A 12459-nucleotide genomic window follows, 5' to 3' on the forward strand; every position below is an offset into this window, starting at 1 on the left:
TATACAATTAAAAAAAACAAGCTGTGAATTTACTTCATATTTGATGCTGCCTCCTGAATTCTTAGTGAGAAAAAAATACAGAGAAATTCAGGAAAACTAATTCAGGGAAACTACACCTCCTGCTGTCCAAACAGGTATGAATTTTTTTTAACTCAACTTTTATTTATTTTTAATCAGCAGTGACACATCCTACACTTCCTCTATTCAACTGTACCTGTATGTACAAACATATACTCACATTAAAACTACACAAAGCAGCCATGAATGTCCAGCAGCAGCATGTTACAGAAAGCAACCATATATACATATAAAGGAAAAGTATACATGAGCACTCTTTGGCCTTATGTGAGGCAGTCTTTTGGTCTCCTTATTCCTGTGCTGTCCATAGATAAGTGTGTGTGTATGTGTGTGTGTATGTGTGTGTAGAGAGAGAGCTCTTAAAATTAGGTGGTGTTCTTCATTGTGATAGTAAAGGTAACATGGGTCCCCACCGTTTCTCAAAGACAGGTTTCTGTAGTCTGAGTATGTAATTTGTTCCATCAGGCAGATATCATACACTCTCTGGATCCATATATTATATGTGGTTTTAACCATCTGGTAGTTATGCATTTTAGGGCTACAGTGAGTAATATATTTTAGAAGGTAAGTTGTGGCTTTGCAGTCAATATGTTCTGCAATCCTTCCCAACACTGCTACTGTAGGACTTAAGGGAATATTTACCTTGGAAAACGTCTTTGAGAGCATCAAATATCTGCCTCCAGAATACACAGAGTTTAGGGCAGAGCCACAATATATGAGTATGGTTGGCAGAGTGTGTCCCACAGTTCCTCCAGCATGAACTCAGATGTGTTGGACCCATCTTAGCAGTTATTTCTGGTGTTCTGTAGAATCTGGTGATATTGTTCCATTTAAACTCTCCATGTGTTTGAACTAGTGGTTTGCTGTGCTTCAGTACATATTTCCCACCAGGTGTCATCAGGTATTTCTTTCATTTATTTCTGCCTCCCATCTTTCCCTCATCCTCAGGGAATTATGCTTAACCCTTGTGCAGCCCTGGGCCTGGACCAAAAGAAAAAAAAAGAAAACGCTCGGGGAGTGGGGTCACGCGGACCCCCAGCTCGTGGTGCAGCTGGACCTTGCGCGGAGGCTCGGTGAGGGGGGGGTTGAGGGAGAGAGGTGTGTGCGTGTGAGGGGGTCACGCGGACCCCGGCAGCGCGGACCCAGGTCTCGTCACGAAACGGAACAAAGGGCTGCGGAGGCAGCTTGGGGTGGGGGAGGTGGGGGTCAGGCGGACCCCCGGTTAAAGCGGGTCCCGTCGCAGCATCAGACAAAGACACCTAAACGGCTGTAACCCTCCATCGATTGCGACGGCGGCCGCGCGGTTGCGGCGGATCGAAAATCCACGCATAGTGTCGGAAGACGTCTCTCGCTGTTTCTGGGGTGGCGTTTGAAGCGCGCCGGGTTTTCTCGACTCTGCAAACGGAACACGCGCACGTCCCGTCGAACGGAGCCACGGCTTGAACCGGTGCGTTTCTTTTGTGTTTGTCCCAGTAGCGACTGGCGGGTGATCCCTGAAGCACACGGGGACGCTCGTTCGGTTTCCGCGACGATCGCTCCTCCCCCGGTTCGCGCTCTCCAATCGGTCCGATTCGGTCCGATTCAGAGACCGGGATCCCCTCGTCGCCGTTCTCGCCGTCGTTGCTGCTGTCACGACCGTACGTGTCCATTCCCAGTGACGTGAGCTTTGGAGCAGGAGCTCGTGAATGTCCCGAGTCGTCGACGCAGACGCGCTCGGCCTACGAGTAGTTGGTGTGTCAATAGGTAGCTTTTCTCGACCATCTTCGGAGGTGGAGAGGGAGAGAGAGAAAGGAAGAGGGGTCAAGCAGACACAGGTGGGCCCCGGCGCTCGTCGTCGTCGGAGGGGTCTCGTCGCGAAACCGGACAGCGGGCCGCGGCGCAGTTGGGGCAGTACGTGAGCGCGCACCTCGAGCACACATGCACGTGGCAGGCGAAGCAAACGATCTTGGTCTTGACGTCCTTGCTCCTGGGACAGACGCGGCACCTCTGCCTCTTGACCGGGGTTTCCCGCGGTTCGTCGCGGCGGGAATCAGGAGTGGAGACGGCTTCTCCTTCTCCTTCTCGCCTTCCTCCTCGCGTTCCTCGTCGTCCCCTGGCCTCGAGCGTTGGGAGAACGAGCGCTTTGCCCAGACGCTCAAGGAACAGCCTTCGTTTGTTGAGTTTGCCCGACATCCAGTCCGAGTGGATCTCCCTCCAGAGGACGAACGCGTTGTAGGCCGCCACGTCCACCATGTTGTGGAAAAGGGCCACGGGCCACCTAGAAGTCTTTCTCCTGCAGCTGTAGGTCCCCACAACCTTGTCTAGGTTGTCGACGCCTCCCTTGGTGCGATTGTAATGCAGCACCATTGAGGGTTTCGCAGAGCCGCCCCCGCCGCCGTCGGGGTTGCTGCTCGGCTCCAGCGGCGACCCGGAGGGCCCGACGTAGCGCGGAGAGGTGGTGAGGAGTAGCACGTTCTTGTTCTTTTTCGCCACATAGGACAGGACGACCGCGTTGGGTGACCAGCCGTCCGGGCCGCCGCGGAGCACCGCGGCCTGGGTGGAGCCGACGGCCCTGCCCTTGACGCAGCGCAGCTCTCTGGGGATCTCAGGCCTGTTGGCTCGGAGGGTGCCCAGCAATGTGTGGCCTCTTTCGCGAAAAAGCCTCGTCGCGAGCTCGCGCGACGTGAAGAAGTTGTCGCAGGTGACGTTGCGTCCAGGCGCCAGTCCCTCGGTGAGGTCCATGACCACTCGGGCGGCCAGGTTCTTTTCGGGAGGACCGAGCTTGTCGGGCTTGCCGGCGTACACCTGCATTTTCCACGCGTAGCTGGACTGGGCGTCGCACGCAACCCATATCTTGATCCCGTACCTGGCCGGTTTGCTGGGCATGTACTGCCTGAACGGACACCTTCCTGTGGGTGATACGACAAGAAACCAAGAGAGAGTTCAGAAGCTGTCCCAGTTTCACAAACACGCAGGCAGAAATCCAAACAAAAGTACACAAAAAATATACATTGAGGAATTGAGGAAAGCCTAATATCCGTCCCATACATGCCAATATCATCACAATCACCACAGAGAGACAGTCGGACACACATGCACCAAGCGAGTGAAAGAGTTCAGAACGTATCTCAGTTTCACAAGCACACAGGGAGAAAAACCAAATAAAAGCCCCCCCCCCCCAAAAAAATACAAAAAGTACAAAAAAAAATACAGTGAGGAAAACCGACTATCCATCCCATACGTCCCATCATCATCATCATCATCATCATCATCACACAAACCTCTAAACGGCACCAGTCTCTCATCCATGGTGACCTCGGGTCCCGGTCGGTACATGAGAGGCAAGCGCCCGCACCACTCATCCCACACCGCTCTGACCGGGGCCAGCTTGTCGTATTGACCGCGGTCGTTGCGACGCCTGGCCTCTCTGGTCTCTCGGTCGTCGAACCGCAGGGCGCTCGAGTAAGCCCGGAAGGTCTTGAGCGGCATCGTGGCTCTGAACACAGACCTGCCGCTCTCTGCGTCCCACAGGCTCTCGCAGGCCTCGCCTCGCGACCTGTACACGCCGGCGAGTATCAGCAGCCCCACGTAGGCTCGGAACTCGGCGCGGCCCATGGGCTTCCAACCGTCGATGGCGGTGCGGCGCCTGGACGCTTCCAGGTTGGTCATCGCGACCACGGCGTCCTCTATCTCGGGCGGAAAGTACGCCATGAACGAGGACGCCTCATCTCGGACCGCGGCTAGAGCCTCTTCGGTGGGGCCTCCTCGCTGCTCTAGGTCGCGGGGTTTGGGATAAATCGACTGCGACGATTGCTCGTCCTCTTCTTCTTCTTCTTCTTCTCCTCCTTCTTCTTCTTCTTCTTCTTCTTCTTCTTCTTCTCCATCGTAGTCGTCGGTGTCGTCTTCGTCGCTACCATCTTCGTGATAATCGTCATCGCCGCCACCTTTGTGGCAATCGCCTACAGCTTCGTCGTAATCTACGTCGTCGTCTTCACTGTAATTATCATCGCGACCATCATCACCGCCATCCTCAGTGCCCCCCATAGCATCCTCGTCGCGAAGCTCGGCCTCAGAGTGCTCGTTGTCATCTTGCGACTCTTTTTCCGAGTCATCTTCCGAGTCATCTTCCGAGTCGTCACCCTGGTAATGTTGCGATGAGATTTCAAAGCCGGATGCTTGCGCCTCGGCCCAAACAAAGGCAATTTTCTTGTCATGTTCAAACTCGTCAGTTAGATGGACACTGACTTCTTCTTCTTCTTCTTCTTCTTCTTCTTCTTCTTCTTCTTCTGTCTTTCTGGAGAAGGTTTCGTGTTCGGACCTGTCTATTATGTGACCACCGCCGACCGTGTTGTCTTCTGCGTCTTTGCTGGCTAGGCCTTGATAATGAAATGTAGCAGGTCGTAATAGAGTAGCAGGAGCAGCAGCAGCAGCAGCAGTGCACGATGTGCCTAAGTTTCTTCCGCTGAAGGAGCCGCGGTTTCCCCAAGAGGTTTGCGACGCTGACGCAGATGTTGATGCCGTTGATGCTGCTACGCCTCGATCCCTCCTCGCCACCCACGGCCTGGTGCGGGACATGTCCTTGTCAGTGGTGTGCACTCTTTCTGTCTTTCTGGCTGGCAATTTGTCCGCAACCCCGACACGCTTAGTAACTCGTATTTCGCTATCTTTACCGATGTTGTGGTGGGGTATTTCGCTACCCCGCGTTACTCGCAACGGGGTATTTCGTTACCCCTGTCTCATCACCTCGGGGGTATTTGCCGACCCCTTAGTAGCCACAATGGGGGGTGTTTCGCCACCCCAACGCACATTCGTAAGTTACGATGGCAAACACTGGGGTCTGGAGGGACCAACAACTCTCAACTTCACATCATCGTCATCATCATCATCATCATCATCATCATCATCATCATCATCTTCTTCTTCTCCTTCTCGGTTGTGTTCGCGTAAACCGACCTAAGCGAGGACCTCGGACTCTGCCTGCCTCAGCATCCTCCTTTCTCCTTCTCCTCGGTTCTCCTGCGCCTCGCTGTCGGACGCTTAGCTTTGCAGAGGGCAGTGTTCGCGTAAACCGGCTTCCATGAGGACCTCGGACTCCCCCCTGCATCCTTATCCTCCTACCTCCTGCTGCTCTGTTCTCCTGCTCCTCGAAGGCGAGCACTTAGCCGGATGGGCCCCGGGTTACGCGTAAACCTGCCTAAGTGGGGACCTCGGACTCTCTCTGACTCCCTGTCCTCTTTCCTCCTTCTGGTCCGTTGTCTTGCGCCTCGCAGGTGAGCGCTTTGCCGGATGGGGCCCGAGTTATGTGTAAACCGGCCTAAGTGGGGACCTCGGGCGCTCTGTGTTCCGTGGGTACTGTGTGACCCCTTAGTAATCACGATGGGGTATTTCGCAACCCCAATGTACATTCGTAAGTTACGATGGCAAACACTGGGGTCTGGAGGGACCCCGAACCGCCGGAGGAAACAACTCTCAACTTCACATCATCATCATCATCATCATCATCATCATCATCATCATCATCATCATCATCTTCTTCTCCTTCTCGGTTGTGTTCGCGTAAACCGACCTAAGCGAGGACCTCGGACTCTCCCTGCCTCAGCATCCTCCTTTCTCCTTCTCCTCAGTTCTCCTGCGCCTCGCTGTCGGACGCTTAGCTCTGCAGAGGGCAGTGTTCGCGTAAACCGCCTTATCCTCCTGCCTCCTGCTGCTCCGTTCTCCTGCTCCTCACAGGGGAGCGTTTAGCCGGATGGGCCTCGGGTTACGCGTAAACCGGCCTTCGAGAGGAGCAGGGATGTTCTCTACTCCACGATTACTATGGGGTCAAAGCGTACCCACGATGGGGTATTTCGCAACCCCAATACACATTCGTAAGTTACGATGGCAAACACTGGGGTCTGGAGGGACCACGAACCGCCATTCGTAAGTTACGATGGCAAACACTGGGGTCCGGAGGGACCCCGAACCGCCGGAGGAAACAACTCTCAACTTCACATCATCATCATCATCATCATCATCGTCGTCTCCTTCTCGGCAGTCTTCGCGTAAACGGGCCTAAGTGAGGACCTCGGACTCTCCCTGCCTCCAAGTCCTCCTTCCTCCTTCTGTTCCGTTCTCCTGCTCCTCACAGGGGAGCGTTTAGCCGGATGGGCCTCGGGTTACGCGTAAACTGGCCTTCGAGAGGAGCAGGGATGTTCTCTACTCCACGATTACTATGGGGTCAAAGCGTACCCACGATGGGGTATTTCACAACCCCAATACACATTCGTGAGTTACAATGGCAAACACTGGGGTCTGGAGGGACCCCGAACCACCATTCGTAAGTTACGATGGCAAACACTGGGGTCCGGAGGGACCCCGAACCGCCGGAGGAAACAACTCTCAACTTTAGATCGTCATCATCATCATCATCATCATCATCATCATCATCATCATCATCATCGTCGTCTCCTTCTCGGCAGTGTTCGCGTAAACCGGCCTAAGTGAGGACCTCGGACTCTCTTTGCCTCCTAGTCCTGCGACCTCCTTCTGCTCCATTCTCCTGCTCCTCGCAGGTGAGCGCTTTGCCGGATGGGCCTTGGGTTACGCGTAAATGGGCCTGAGTGAGGACTTCGGGCTCTCCGTTGCTCCTCGTCCTCCTTGCTCCTTCTCCTTCGTTCTCAAGCGCCTCGCTAGTGAAAGAGAAGCTGTTTGGCCTTCCTATTACGCGAACACCGCCCTCCAGTTGGACCTCGGGCTCTCCGTTGCTCCTCGTCCTCCTTGCTCCCTCTACATCATTCTCAAGCGCCTCGCTAGTGAAAGAGAAGCTGTTTGGCCTTCCTATTACGCGAACACTGCCCTCCAGTTGGACCTCGGGCTCTCCGTTGCCCCTCGTACTCCTTACTCCCTCCACATCTTTCTCAAGCGCCTCGCTAGTGAAAGAACAGCTCTGTGGCCTGCCTACTACGCGAACACCGCCCTCCGTTTGGACTTCAGACACTCCTTGCCTCCTCCTCATCCTTGCTCCCTCTACATCTTTCTCAAGCGCCTCGCTAGTGAAAGAGCAGCTCTGTGGCCTGCCTACTACGCGAACACCGCCCTCCGTTTGGACTTCAGACACTCCTTGCCTCCTCCTCATCCTTGCTCCCTCTTCATCGTTCTCAAGTGCCTCGGTAGCGTACGCTTAGGTCTACGGAGGGCGGGTTACGCGAACACAGCCTTCCGTTTGGACCTCGGACCCTCGCTCTCACGGGCCTAGCTGGCGAGCCCTTAGCTTTGGGGAGGGTGGGTTTCGCGAACACCACCGTCTTTGAGGAACCCAGAACCTCCTACACACACACACACACACACACACACACACACACACACACACACACACACACACACACACACACACACACACACACACACACACACACACACACACACACGAGGCAGTGAGGAGAAGAAGGAGGTTGTTGCTACGCCCGCGTCGCGAAACCAGGGCTCATTGTGTGTGCGCCCGGAGCAGCTACGGGGAAACACGTGGGACAACCGACCAGTTTGGGGTCATGGTTTATTCAACGCGTATTTTCAGTGTGGTCTAACTTGGTAATCTGATCTGAAAGACTTTCCCTGAATGTGCCTTAATTTCACCTCTTTTTCCTTTCTCCTTTTCTTAGCTTACTGAAAATGTTGGCGACCAAAGGCCGGATTCAGGGACGTGTGCTGCTTGTGCTACTCGCGTTACGTGGGCAAACTGCTCGCTGTCATCATCGATACAAAGGTAAAGTGCAATCCCAGGGTTGTGTGCTGCTTGTGGTACTCGCTTTATGTAGACAAACTGCTTGCTGTCACCATCGATACAAAGATAACAAAAGAATAGCCTAGTGTAACGTAGTGTTTCATGTTTTGTTTTGTTTTTTTCTAGAATGATTCAAATGTAACCATCGTTTCCCCAACCCCGCAGGCTCTGCGACCCGTGAAGAACTGAGACTCCTTCTGGTCGGTAAAACAGGCTCGAGAAAGAGTGCGTCCGGAAACACCATCCTGGGGGATGCGTACGCTTTCAAAGAGGACGTTTCGCCCGAGTCTGTCACCGACGGCTGTCTCAGAAAAGAGGCAGAGGGCGAAGACATAAGAACAATCGCTGCGATCGACACTCCGGGGCTGTCTTCTGGATGAAATAGATGAAATGATGGTGGATTTCAATGGAGGAAACCACTACACCAACGAGATGTATAAGGCGGCCCAGAAGAAACTCGAAAGAGAAAGGCTGAAGAGGAGAAAGGAGGAAGAGCAAAGAAAAAGGGAAGAAGAGGAGAGGATCGAATTGAAGGAGCGGTGTAAATTCTTCGGCCTCGCTTCCCTGGGATTATTTGGCGCAGGAGCGTACTTTACATCTTATGTTCTCATGGGGCTCGGTGGAGCCCTTGGATATTCTCAGTAAAATTGTACACTGGCAATGTTCGCTTGGCTAAACCCACCCCGTTTCTCCTTGTTACACTACGAAGGCTGAGTTTCATTTCACTTGTTTTCTCGGATTTCTAGTTCTAATGCAGTCTATGTACTTACTTACTTACTTACTTACTTACTTACTTACTTACTCGCTGAATGTTTGCCTATGCTGTAGCTGTTCTATGAAGTGGCTATAAACAACGACAAAAAAATAAGCCCCCCTTTCTAATATTTTCAAAAGAAGGCGATTGTCTCGTTCGTTCGGAAACTTTTTTTTTGTCAAAACCGTCTTCCTCGCTCAATACCGAGGGAGATAAAAAGAAAGAGATGGACTCTGCACCCCTGCGTTGCGACGAGGAGGACCGTTCCTCGGACAGCTCAGCTGACAGTTCCTCGGAAGAGGGGGAGATACTGTCCGACGCGGAGTGTGATGCAGCGGTGGGCGAGCGGCAAGACGCCGAGCTTGACGGTTGGGCGTCTTCTTTACTCGTCGATACCGTGAAAACTGCGGTGTATCACCTACTCGACATAGTGATCAACGAGTACCGCACCGACGCGTGCAACGGGTGCAAGATCAATCACCCCAGCCAGAGACAACACGAGTGTCTGCGAGTCTTGGAGGATGACTTTTACGCCGAACATTATTACAGCATCAGGAAAAGACTCCTCACGCCTCGTTTCATTCCTTCCATTCAACGTCTCCTGATCGCCCGCAACATTGAAGCGGACGACGTCAAGGTCGGCACCGTGGCGGAGACGCTGTTGCATGAGCTGAAATCGGCGAGGAAAATCTTCGACGCCATCACCGAGGCCTACGACAAACTGGTGGGAGAGGATGTGGTGAAAATCGGCCAGCTGCGACTGGTCACAGAGTGTTACAAAGGAGATTACTGAGATTCGTTTGTAACGAAAGGCTGATTCTTTCAATGCACGCATCCTACGGTGATATTTTTATCATGTATTCACAGCCACCGGAGGCGCTGTACAGCACCGAGCGCCTGAAACACGGACAGTTTGTTGATATTGTAATAAAAAATAAAGCTGCGGGGGGGAGGGGGGGGGCGTTTTAAAAACGCACCCCCCCCATTGCGCATGTCCCTAAAATGGTATGCCTGGATAGGTCGTCATTTCCCTCTGTGGCTGCCACTCCCATTTCAATTTTTCTCCTAGTTTCGGGCAGGCTCTATGACGTTCGTCCACAGGAGGCGCTGTACAGCACCGAGCGCCTGAAACACGGACAGTTTGTTGATATTTTTTTAATGTAAACCTTCTTTTTTTTTCATGTAAACCTGTTCTTGACATATCTACTGAGATTCGTTTGTCTTGAAAGGCTGATTCAACCCCGTTGTTGACTTTTATTTTGCCTTCCAGATTGCCTCAGTTGTATCGTGAGTGTAATTTCAAATAAAATAAAATAAAACTCAGAAGCGTCTGTGTGTTGTATTCTTCTTCTTCTTCTTCTTCTCATTATTATTATTATTATTATTATTATTATTATTGTGATTATGCTTCATTTTCATGTACTGGGGTATCAATGACCCCCATGGTGCCGCAGCATCTTCTGTGCGTGGTCCCCAAGTGCTACGTTTTCTTTCCCGATCCCCTGACGAACCCATTAGAATCGCTCTGGGGCACTCTTCGACCCCAAATGATCGTTCTGGTTTTTTTTTTACATTTTCATACACCGGTCTCTACTGAGGGTGGGGTACTCTGGGACCCCCGGGGTCTGGGGCTGCCCCGAAGGGGAGCACGAGGGTTAACATTTTCATTCACCGGTCTCTACTGAGGGTGGGGTACTCTGGGACGCCCGGGGTCTGGGGTTGCCCCGAAGGGGAGCATGAGGGTTAAGACACCCCTGACTGTCCTTATCTGCCGTTCCCAAACACCTCCCATGTGACTGGCGTCAGGCACATTCATAACAAAGTCACACTGTTTCCTGGCCAGGTAAGCAGACAGTCTGTCCTTATCTACTTCCTTTAAGGCCTCTGTCAGTTCATTTTTTGCCCCAACAAAGTTTGTTCCTTGATCAGATCTGATTTGTCTGATGGCTCCACGAATAGCTATAAAACACCGTAAAGCATTTATGAAGGCATCTGTCGTGAGATCTTCCAACATTTCTATGTGGATTGATCTAGAGGACAAACAAGAGAATATAAGACCGTACCTCTTATAGTCCTTGCGGTTTTGCTTAGTATGGAAAGGTCCAAAGCAATCCATCCCGCAATAGGAAAATGGTGGTGAGGGGTCAACACGAGCGGCCAGTAAATCAGCCATCCTTTGTGTTTCTGTTGGCCTGCGAGCTCTCCTGCATGTAACACATTGCTTAATGTGATTAGCCACCACTTTGCTCCCACCAACAACCCAGAAGCCATTTGCTCTCAGCTCATTAAGTGTCTGTCCTCTGCCTTGATGCTGGGTTTTCTCATGGCACTGATCTAAAATCAGGTGTGTAATTATGCCATGTTTGGGTAGGATTATTGGATGCCTCAAGTCAAGCGGTAAGGAAGCCTTCCTTAACCGCCCTACTACCCTGAGAACACAGTCTTGCAATATTGGGTCAAGTTGGAACAAAGGATGGCTCTGTGGTAATTTACCATGGCTGAGTGTTTGTATTTCCTCCTTGAAAGCATCTTCTTGTGCTAATTTTATAAGCACATGACTTGCTTTTCTCCTGTCTTCCACATTTATACCCTTTGTTGCATTGGCTCTTTTGGCTAGTTGCTGGATCCTAGCAACTACATTACTGCTGTATGCCATTTTGAGAACCTTTTGAGTCTCTCCAAGAAGTTCCTGTCCTCTACTACCTTTGTTTGTAGTATTTGTGTCGTTTTGACCTCTGGATCACCTACCAGAAGGTCTGGAGTTGAGTCTGGTGTGACAAACTCTCTTTCCCACAGGAAATGAGGTCCAATGAGCCAATTTGAACTGATCAGTTCCGCTACTGTGAGGCCTCTGGAAGCGTGATCCGCTGGATTTTGATTGGTGTCAACATAGTGCCACTGTGCTGGATCAGTTGCTTCTCTGATTCTTTGCACTCTATTAGCAGCAAAAACGTGAAATCTGCGGGCTTCGTTATTAATGTAGCCCAAAACCACCTGTGAATCAGTCCAGAAATACTCTTGGTCAATTTTGAGCTCCAGTTCCTCTTTTAGCATTCTGCTGACTGCTGCGGACACCACTGCTGCTGTTAATTCCAGCCTTGGTATGGTTACAACTCTCGTGGGTGCAACTCTTGCTTTGCCCATGACTAAGGAGCAATGCACTCTGTCTTCACTCATCACCCGAACATATGAGCACTGACCATACCCGCGATTGCTCGCATCTGAAAAGTGGTGGAGTTCTATTCTCTGGACTTTCCCAAGGCTTTCAGGTACAAAGCATCTTGGGATTTGGAGTCTCTGCAGGTTCTTCAGATCAGTGACCCAACTCTCCCATTGTGGCTTCAATTCACCAGGCAGTGGCTCATCCCATCCAATGCTCTTTAGACACATTTCCTGTAGAATTTTCTTTCCTATTAGAAGGAAAGGAGCCAAGAAGCCTAATGGGTCAAATACAGAGGCTATAATGGACAGAATTCCCCGTCGTGTTACTGGTTTCTCCTCCAGGGCAACTTTAAAGGAGAAGGTGTCACTGCTTACACTCCACCTTACTCCCAACACAGTCTGAACTGGGAGTTCATGATGACTGATGTCCACATCCTAGGCTCCACTAGCTCGTTCACTATCTGGAATTGACTCCAGGACTTCTCTGTTGTTGGATATGAACTTTTGGAGCCGTAGTCTTGCCTTTGCACACACCTTCCGCACATCTCTCACTAGTTCAATGGCTGCATTCACAGTTTTTACACTGATTAGCCCATCATCAACATAGAAACTACATCTGATGAAGTTGGCTGCTGTGGGATGTTCCCTTTCATTTTGGCTCGCAAGATACTTCATTGCATAACTTGCACAGCCTGGTGAGGATGCGGCCCTGAAAAGATGGACTTTC

This window comes from Pelmatolapia mariae, linkage group LG15, assembly GCF_036321145.2.
Source record: "Pelmatolapia mariae isolate MD_Pm_ZW linkage group LG15, Pm_UMD_F_2, whole genome shotgun sequence".
Classification (NCBI taxonomy): Eukaryota; Metazoa; Chordata; class Actinopteri; order Cichliformes; family Cichlidae; genus Pelmatolapia; species Pelmatolapia mariae.